Source organism: Melopsittacus undulatus, chromosome 4 (assembly GCF_012275295.1).
Source record: "Melopsittacus undulatus isolate bMelUnd1 chromosome 4, bMelUnd1.mat.Z, whole genome shotgun sequence".
Taxonomy (NCBI): Eukaryota; Metazoa; Chordata; class Aves; order Psittaciformes; family Psittaculidae; genus Melopsittacus; species Melopsittacus undulatus.
In genome coordinates this window covers 65,527,046-65,537,505 of record NC_047530.1, presented here as the reverse complement: position 1 = coordinate 65,537,505, position 10,460 = coordinate 65,527,046, and positions in this window count along the sequence as shown.

Here is a 10,460-nt window from a genome sequence, read left to right as displayed (position 1 = left end):
CTGTTCCAGTGCTCTGTCACTCTTACAGTAAAGAGGTTCTTCCTGATGTTAACATGGAACCTCTTATGCTCCAGTTTACACCCATTGCCCTTTGTCCCATCACTGGATATCACTGCCTAAGGTAGCTCCTTTCCCTTACTCATTTGTACTGCACAGTGAATACTCATCTGCCTTCAAAGCTCAAAAGGCTTTATGACTGGAGCGAGGCTATCCCAGCTAAGGTGTTTTAGTATGTCCTAGCACTCGGCCTCCAAACTCCAAATCACTTTCAGCTTAGAGATCCCTACCAGCTGTAGGAAAATAAATATGATTATCGGTATGTTAACTTGGAAGATGAGAGTATATTTTAACTAGACTAATAATTTGAAATATTAGACTTTTTAAAAATTATTTGAAATAACAATATTTACTTCAAATATAGTTACTCTTTTATGACCATAAATGTGACTGATGCATTCATTGTTAAAGAGACAGTAATAATTACACAAAGCTCCTTCATAGAATATTCAGATCTTTCCCACACTTTAAAAAAGGGAAATATTTAATTCATCTTTACCATGCAGCAATCAGATAGGCTGAATGAGTGTCAGACTGACAAAATATACAAGATAAAAAGCCCACCATGGGTTAAAGGCTGACAGAAGATTGATCCCTCTTCACAGCTGTCTTTCCTGTTATTCTCTTAACAGGGAAAATAAGCAATAGGACAGTGTTCTCATTCATTCTCTGAACTTCATCCATTTAGTCTAGCAGGCCAAAGGCACTCAGATGCCACAGCAGTACCTGACAGTAAACCAGAGGCTACACATACAGGTCTGCTCTCTTCAAACACCCTAGCTGAAACAGTACTACATTTTAAAAGCTGTTAGCACCAACAAAGCAGATCAAAGCACAGTGGTGTTGCCCTGATGGTATCTCTGCTTTTGTCAAAAGCTACAGCAAAATAAAAATGTATAAATAAATTGACCATATACTGGTTTATTTATTGCCTCTCCAGGGACATTTTTTGACAACACAAGAATTTTAATAAAGATAGTTGTCATATTTTCTTGCAACTGAAAAAAAATGCTAACACTTGCCATATCACCTTTCCTTCCATTACAAACCACTGTGACACTCTGGAAGTTAAAACTGATTTAGAAAAAACTCCAGGAACAAACTTGCCAACAAAGTTTTCAAGCTGACAAGCAGGTATTCTTTATTGCCGTGCTGGGAGATGGGGGGGATAGCTCCTCCTAATGTGTGTCTCTGTATTGCTACACAAGCTGTCCTTATGCAGTCCCTGGGCATACATACCTATTCATGAGGATACGTATGGATTACATTATTTTCCAGAAAGTTCCCCACATGAGTACAAAATTGTGGTGGTGGTCTCTGAGGGTCGTTTACTTCTTCCAACAATCTTCATCACTTCTGGCAGCCTTTGAAGCATGTGTAGTAGATGCTCATACCAGCTTAATTGGTTCATTAGCACCAGAGACATAATAATCCTCCTATACTCCTACTTATCAGTTAGTTTAACTGTAGCCCATCCTGGACACCTGCCTTTCCCAGATACTCCTTATCCCTGCGTCCTGTTCTTCTAAAACTGTTTTTCTTAAAACTATGTCAACTGTAATGATTTATCTTGTACAAGAATTCTCAGTATGTTCTCTAGCTGTACTCTAGGGGGTTTTTTTCGATGTATCATGCACCTCAGTAATTTTCCATTGCTACTGTTGCAAAGCCATCAAACTTAACATTACTTAGAACTGATTCTAAAGGTTTATATATTCCATCCCCCCCCTTGTCTCAAATCCTACTATAGAACAGTAGCATAAACAACTTCTCTGTGAGTAAAGAGGAGTTCTGTACCACCCCAAAATTCAGAAACTGTCTTTTAGGTAATATTACTCAGCCTCAAAACTGAGGTCAGCATCTTCACTCTTCCACTGTTCCCAACTGGGGTGCTTCAGACCCATGCTCCATGTTTCATCCACTCCACTAGTCTGCTCTTCCTCTTAGCCAGTCTTTCTCAAGCACTTATGGGCTGCAATTACCAGGAGCTAACTACATGCTTTACTGTGCAGTTTGGGTCATAATTTTAGTGGAACCACAAGTACACTTGTAGAACAAAAAGGCAACAGCAGAACCACAACCTCAGCCCCTGCAGCCATTAAATTTTACAAGTAGCAGTAATACAGCAGGACATTTTCTCTAATATTTTATGGACAAATTAAGACATCTATCACTGAAATAATTACAAGAAACGTCTAAGAAATAATTACATCTGTATTCACATATTTACACCAACACCGTAACCATGTGGTGTGCAAGCTACTTACAAAATTTATGACCAGAAGAGAGTATTAGTATCATCTTGTCTGGCTTGCTGAATAATACAGGTCATAAAACCATATGATAATTTCTACACCAAGCTTGGTGCAGCTAAAGCCTTGTCTGCCTATTAACAATATTATAGAGAGCAAAGGACAATTCAACACATCCTTAAAAATTGCTTTTTGCCTTAACTGGGAAAATTCATATGCCAGTACACGCAAATTTCAGCTGTTTCAGCACCCAACCAATGGATTATCAGCATCAAAACAGTTCAGAAAGTACTGTCTTTATATACAGTCTTGAAGATGAAGGTTGATGAGCTAACTGGACAAAATAACTGCACTGCTTAGCAAGCAACCATGGAAGCTCAATGTAAATGCTTTTACTCAGAGGAAGCAAGGTACTTCCCCAAGTTTTAGCATCAAAGGCAAACAACAAACAAAAAAAAAATCACCCTTTCCATTGTGTCTGAGAAGGAAAAAGGAACAACTGAAGTGCTGAAGAGCACAATGCCACAGTGAAAATAGAAGATGAACTGCAAATAAGGACCCATCAGCTGTTAGGGTTTTTAGTGCTATGCTGAAGTGCCCATAGAGCAGAAGTGCTTCTAGAGCTATCTCATACACAAGGCATCTGGCTTCTTATCGGAAAATGTATTTCAAAAGAGACATACCAAACTACTTAAGAGAACAAAACTTCAACTTCTGAGTAGGAATCCAAAATTAGAACTGGGATTCATTTTTGTCACTGTGAAGTGATACATGCCAAGGTGTTACAAAACAAAAACACACCTATTATTTTGTCTGAACCACTTTTTATATCTTTTATACTTTATACAAGAAAAGCTCCACTCATGCTGTAATTAGAGAGCAGACATCCCAGAGCTCACTGGGCTTGTAAGTACAGGTATAAATTGTGAAACTTTCCACTAAAGATCATGCTGCATATGATTTACTAAATTTATTAAAATAGAGAAGGAAGAAACTGCTCTAGTTACTGGTCTGAAAAGCAAAATTATAAGCACTTCAGGTGACGAAAGCAGAAAACATCTGTCTTTACCGCTCATACAGAGGGCCTGAGCAGGAGTTTCTCCTCCCTCCAAATCTTCATCTCTCATGTATGGGGCAGAACTGACTGAAACCAAAAGAATTTCTCTCTGGATGGTGAAGAAACTTGATTAAGCAAGTTGCTTTTTCAGCTGAACAGAAAAATAGACAGTATTTGAGGCTTTTCCATGCAATTAGACTTTTGTGAGCTAGAGAGCTATGATTCATAAATTCATGGATGACATGCAAGTTGCTCAGTGACTTCACTGCCTTCAGTTCAAAGTCACTACACTAAGATCATAAATTTCAATTTTGCATGTTGAAATAGCTGATTTCAATGATGCCTATTGAAAAAAAAAAATCTATATCTGTATCTGTAGACTTTACAATAAATTCTGCTGCATGATAGTTGCAGTACCAATAATTATATTCTTAAGAATTATTTCTTTCTACTTACTGATTAATATTATAAAGAACTATTTGGTCCCATTGAGAATATTCTGAACATAGGGAACTAAAGAATTATTGTTTAAATAAACAGTATCTTCTGAGATTAGTTGTGTTGTAGGATAATGGTAAAGCACTAAAATGTAATGACATTTAAAATGCACAGTTCACTTCCCTCAGGATTTTCTTGCAATGATCCCAAAAACCAGCCTACTTTATCTGGAGAATCTTTTGACTGGTATAAGACAGCAGTTTACATATACATATCTGTGCACTTGTAGCCATCATTAAAGCACACAGAACTTCTGATTTAGCAAAAGCCACCAGTTGCATTTTACAAGCTCTAAGATGTACTTTGTGGGGGCAGTCTCCCAGCTCATGTGTGATTATCCGCACATGGCACATGCTGAATATGTATTGGATGATGGAAACAGGCTGAGTCAATGCTACGAATTTTAGCAGAGAAGCTGATGACATTTGTCACCTTCAGCTATAGTACAGTCAGGGGCGCAAAGACAGCTCTTGGTTTTTTACAATCTGAAAAGACACTAAATTTTAGAAATTGTATGGAGTTCCTAAGCTTGTAGAAACTTTTATTTTATTGATATAACAGTCCTTGTATAGGTGTCAGCTCACATTTAGCAGACTAGACAAACCCCAAAATTATTAAGCTCAACTCAAAGTACAAGAACACCCATACCTTTAGCAACAATTGCTAGCAGTTTACACTATTATTTGATGCATGCAGTAGATCCAGAATAACACTTCTGCTTCTTTGCAAGACAATTTGAGATACAGTACTTCCCTACAGTGGTCCATAAAAGTGCATCAAAAATTGTATAGAAATTTAATCATGCAGCTTATTAACTTGCTTGCTCTATTTCTCTCTCTACCTGGGCTAAGAATTTATGAGGCCTGATTTGTTGCCAGATATGATCCCCTATACCTGCTAGAAGTGGTGATTCACAGGTGTATTTTTTAAATGAATGCTTTTGTTGGTTATACCCATTGCATCTTAGTGTGTTTTACTGAGATTTGGCAAATTCAATTGCACCATCAATTCTACAGATTTCTGAATCTTCACGTAGTGCTGAAGACCACATTCACTTCATGAACCCTTCAAATGTTTTGCTGACATGAATTTCTGCAGAAGATTCATTTAATTTACACCACAGGTTTTGGGATAGTTTCAGTGGTGCTAAGTCTGTGCTCATACTTGCTCTACCTAGAGAGATCCTGCTTGCATTTTATTATTGCCAGAGGAAAATATGTGACCACCTAAACAAGCCACGAAACATAAATAATTCAAGCTTCAGAAGATTCAGGCACAAATCTAGTCTCACCTCCAGACACAAAATCAATGTGTTACAACATTAAAAGATGCCCAGTTCAGCAGTCCTATTGCACTTTCACATGCTGTTACAAATTTGAATACAGTACCACAATTCAATTTCATTGAAAATGATGCACTGACCACACAAAAACAAAACAAAAAAACAAATAACCATAAACAAAAAATCCCAACACACTTGGAAGGTATTATACTTAAAAAGGCAGGACAGCAGTAACTGAGAAGGGAGAGAATCTAAGTCAATAACAGGCTTACCCTACCAAAAAAATAAATTAAGTATTGTAAACTGCACAACAATCCCCTCCTCACATAATCAAAAACAGTGATAGCAGAAAAACAAACTGAAATAATGGTATTGGATGTGTATTTCAGTGACCATCTTGGGAAAAAATCCATCCTATGGAAAGACTGTTATATATTAAAAGTCTTTACTACTTTAGAATAGCCTGATTCAAGTTTTGCTGCCTTGAATAACAGTAGCTAACTTACCAGCTCATGGACTACTCCGAACAGCATGTGTCTGCAGTTGGTGGAGACAAATCTTGCAAAAGAAGCTCCCTACTTCAATGGCTTTGCCCATACTACATCATTCTCATCATTACTGTTAGGTTTGGATGATCAGGGACAGGGAACAGAATTCAAAGTTACAGCACAACTGTTCCTTACATAAACATCTATAATAAAATAATACTTTGTGACCCTATCACTGCCAAGTGCTTGTTTGATTCAAATGTCAGGTGCTTTCCCAGTACTGATTTATTAAATCTAGCTAGCCAGCTATTTGGAAAAAAAAATTGCTAGCAAATATAGTGCAGTTTCCAAACTTATTTTGCCATACTGGAGCACTAATGTGAGAAGCTGCTGGTTTTCTTATTTAACATTAATAGGAAGGGCTGTGAGGCTGGGTACATTGAGGCTTTGGCAAAACACAGCACAGTTGCTGGTAACACTGTGTAAAATACCTGTTTTTCTTTGACAGAAATGTAATGTTCATCTTCCTAATACCACCTGTCCATATATAAAAGTAGCAATTTATAAATCTCTCTCGAGTACAACAAACAAAACTTCAGCTAGTATTAAAAGCAGCTTGCCCTGACAAAAAGCTTTATGCTTGCTTTTTTGTATGTCTAGACACCACTGTCATACAGAAAGAATATTTTTCCCATTAAAAAAAAAAAACAAACAAAAACCCCAACAGAAATAAAACCAAACCAACCAAACAAAACAAACCACCAAAAAAAATGGTAACTTGTGTAACAAGGTAGAATTCACAGGGACACAGAATAACTCCCATGTGGGAAAAGGGGACTTTTTTTCCTTTGGTCTATTGTTTAAAATTAATTAAACATGTATCCTGGGTTCAGCTGTAGCAGCTATTTTTCTTCTCCTTAGTAGCTGGTGCAGTGCTGTGTTTTCAACTTTAATCTGAGAACAGCACTGATAACATACCAATGCTTTTAGTTTTTGCTAAGTAATGCTTACTCCGATCAAGGACTTTTCAGTCTCTCTTGCTCTGCCAGTGAGGAGGAGCACAAGAAGCTGGGAGAGAGCAGAGAGAGGACACCTGACCCAAACTAACCAAAGGGGTATTCCATACTGCAGCACGTCATACCCAGTACATACACTGGGGGAGTTACCCAGGGCCCAGGTCACTGCTCAGGTTGGGCTGGGTATCAGTCAGTGGGTGGTAAGCAATTGTATTGTGCATCACTTGTGTTTATTGTTTTCTTTTACTTTTCTCCTTCTAGTTTTATACTCTCTGCCTTTGTTTTTTCCCTTATTATTATTGGTGGTGGCAGTAGTGATTTTGTATTATACCTTAGTTACTGGACTGTTCCTCAATCTGTGAGATTTATATTCTTTCACTTCTCCTCCCCAGGAAGGAAGGGACAGAAGAAAGGTGGGGAGTGAGTGAGTGAGCAGCTGCGTGGTTCTGGCTGGGCTTAAACCACAACAACAATATCTCATCTTTCCTGGCTTTTCAAACTGTATTTGGCTGCTTTTTTTTTTGCCTTTTTTTTTTTCTAAGGTCTTAAATGAGTAACTAAATTTTTAAAAGTATGAAACGTTGCAAGAGTTGGAAGGGGAAAGAGGCAGCAGCTAAAAAAGGGAAGAAAAAAACAACCCAAGCCATATAAGAGCTGGAAAGTAGATGAGTCAACGTGATTTCAAACAAGACATCCCATCGTCCCTATAGTCTTGTCTGCAACACTTTTAGTACATGAAGCATCGACTGAAATGTTCCCACACTTTGTGCAGTGTACAGCCCTCTTGTACCTGACATCACAGTGAGCATTTGACTTCATACTGCAAAACAAATTCTCCTTTTCACATTTAATTTTGTTCCAGCTGAAATCTTAAGTCTGGAATATATGTATCATGTATTCTCATATGCTCATAATTTCCATGCATTTCTGGCCTCTCAGCTAGTAAAGTTAAGAAAAAAAAAAAAACAAAACCAACCAACCAACAAAAAAAACAAGCAAAAAAAGCAAAAATATCTATAATAGCCAACACTCTCCAGCACAATCATTAAAGCCATTACCCAAGATGATAGGAGCTGAAACACTGTGGATATAGGAAAAGGCAGATGGCATATATCCCAGGATCAGTAGGGCAGATGAATCACCAATCTGGATTTGGCAGGCCACAACTCATCAAAACTGCCAGAGACAAGCACTCATACAGAGCTGTTGCCTATCTCTGTGTCCAGCTCCCCAGCATACCTGGGCACAGAGCTAGACCTGGGCTGCTTGCACATACTTGTGCCAAAGGCAATAAACCCTCCCAGAGAGGAAGTGCTTTGGACCACAGGGACATGGGTTTATGCAACCTCCAACAAGTTCCCAAATTCTCACCATTCCAACACTCCCCCCTACAGGATGAATGCAAGAGCCAGCATACTTTGCCTGCTTAAACAAAGCTCTTCTTTCCCTCTCTGAGAGGCTGTGTTCAGGTCTCAGACCTACCATACCCAACTTGTACCTCGCTCTCTGAGATAACATCTGGCTGGGATCTAATAACTGCTGGAGGGCACAAGGCCACACAGGCAATGTGCATACTTGGAGTATATGCAATCTCTCCAGTCTATTCCCAGCTGTGAAACACTACCTTCTTATTATGGGAGACATCCGTTCTATGGAAAGCAGTCCTGGACCAATCAGGTTGGTTCAGGTTTTCTTCTTTGCAAAGATGGTGATAGAGATAAAGGATCTTATATTGCATGAGAGAAAGGGGGAGGGAAGAGGAAGAGTGCAAAATATGAGGACTTCCACAATTAACTGTTTATTAACTGCAAAGGTGTTCAGTAACTACAGCTCAAAGAGGAATTTGCTCCTTTTCAAATTTCTGGGAACTCTTCTTGTACTACAAGATTGTTGATATAAAAAAAATATAGGGTGCTGTATGATAGCATGTAAAACACTTGTTTTACAGAGGAAGTCCTTGATATCTTAAGCTAAATAAATAAGTAACAGCTCTACACTACCACAACAATTAGTTTCACCCACCCACTCATTATGAATGGATTTGAATATTATAAAGGAACATCTCTATTACCTGAAACCAAAGTAATGAATTTAGGGGGATTTCATAGATCTATAAATTATAAATTACTTGTCTTCATTGTTTACTAAACTTTACCCTGCTGTCACTTTGCATTTGTGTACAATCTGATTTGGCTGACAGTTGATATGTATCTCATTTGCCATGGCTCAGAATGACAGTTCCAACCTCTTCATCATGCCACAAGCATTGAACAGAACACTTTCCAAAACAGCTTCTGAGGTACAGTTGTGTCACTTTAACAGCAGTGTACTGAAATACCATAGCAAACCATTTTTGCAGTAAGACAAAAGGCATATGAAAGGTATTGGAATAGTCACTTAAAAAATTAAAATAAGCAGACTTTAAGTACCTCACAGCAACCTCAATTCCACCCCCTCACGGCCATGTACTTCAGGAAATCAAAGTTAAGGTTCCTATTTCATGATTTTCTCTCACACTGTAATTCTCATCTACCCCCTCAACCCTTTTTAACAGGAGCAACAGTACTGCAGATTTCTGAGGCTCTAGGCTTCTTGTCCAAGAGTCTTTATTTTATGACCCATTCTAATTACAAAAGCTAGCCTCTTAATCTAAGTTTGCAGGGTAGCTATTAAACAAGGGATGGGTGTTCCTTATCAGGACAGAACTTTTCGAGTCCTATATGTAAAAAGATGAGTTAATCTCAGAACTGCAGCAACCTCCAGTCTGTACAAAAAAAAAACCAAAAAACCCACAAGTTTGAGTTTAGGGTTTGCTTTCGGGGGGGTCTTCCGGAAAATTCATTGCCTACACAGGTGTACACTTGAAAACAAGTCAGCAGGTGGGATGTAATGAAGAAATTGGATTAAAGACTGCACAGTTTAAATATCATCATTTCTTTTCTTTTTAATTTTCTCTCTTTAGAAAATTCCAGTGCTCCCCCTCTCATTTCTGATAGGGAACATTCAAACCTTCCACATTTCTGAAATCTGGACATGCAGAAATTCAGATGTCTTCTCAATCCTGTGTGGAAGTTTTGCTAGAGCTGTTCCCACTGTTAGGCAACTGGGTAAACAACAATGCATGCGGGGCTATGCAGTTTCGGAACTCAGGAAATACAGCTCCCACAGGCTAAAACATGCAGTGTACGGTATCTAACAAAGCCACAAACAGCAGTCAAAGACATGTTTAGGATCCGACACCAAAAACTTCTGCTAAATTGCTTTATTTTGCCAGTGGGATTTTTCACCCATCATGGGCCTAAACAGACACCAAAATTAAGATTAAACACTGCCTTTCTTTTAGAACAGTAAGTGTAAATAGTGTGCTTTATGTGAGCCATTAATTCTTCTCTAACAATAGAAAACTTCAGAGGCAACAGTAAACAAATCTTCAGTTCACAGACTGAAAGGTTGAGTAATGTGCAGAACATGAAAGGAAATGATTGTACACACTGTTCCAAAAGTGTCCTTCAAAAAGGAACTGGAAAAATGCACAGTGGAAAAAATTATAAGATGGCACCTTTGTCTCAGAAAGGTCCTAAGCCCATAATCCTGGGTTCTCAGAGCATGTGCCTAAGAAAGGTAACACCTGCCTTTCCACTTCTAGCTAGTCGCAACTGCCCAAGTCTGACTTGGAGGAAAAAAATTTCCTTTCATCCTTCAAAACACGTTTCCAAAAAAAAGTGGGGTGCTGTTTTATTTTATAAAAGGGAAAAAGAATACATGGATCTGTTACTTAATATAGTTTTGATTAAAGGTCATAGGATAACT